Below are 477 nucleotides of genomic sequence, written 5' to 3' on the forward strand. Positions count from 1 at the left end.
AAGCAACTATGTGTTTTCTTTACACCATTTGATTTATCTCATTATTCTGTTCACAAAAGTATTAAGGTACGATAATCAAAAAGTCAACAGTTTACGAGTTATTTAACATTGTGTGTCAAAATGTACCAAAATAAAGTGTAAAATATCTCGAAAATTATTGGTTTTTTGGTATCTCTACCTTAATACTTTTATGCAAAATAGTTAGAGGAATCACGTTATCTAAAAAAAATTACATAATTCCATTTAAAAAAGTGGAGGTGACCTTCATATCTTTTTAGCGCCTCCACTTAGAAAAAAAACAATATGACTAAAATGTGTCCCCCTCGACACCATTCCATTTTTATTTGAAACATTTTTTTATAGCTGGCGTATTTTAGGAGATATTTCGACCGATAGATTAAAATGGGACACCCTGTATACATATATATCTGTATTATAATTCTTATTTTCCTGTCTCTACTCTCATATACTTGTTAG

This window comes from Cyphomyrmex costatus, unplaced genomic scaffold (genome assembly GCF_001594065.2).
Source record: "Cyphomyrmex costatus isolate MS0001 unplaced genomic scaffold, Ccosl1.0 scaffold266, whole genome shotgun sequence".
Lineage (NCBI taxonomy): Eukaryota > Metazoa > Arthropoda > Insecta > Hymenoptera > Formicidae > Cyphomyrmex > Cyphomyrmex costatus.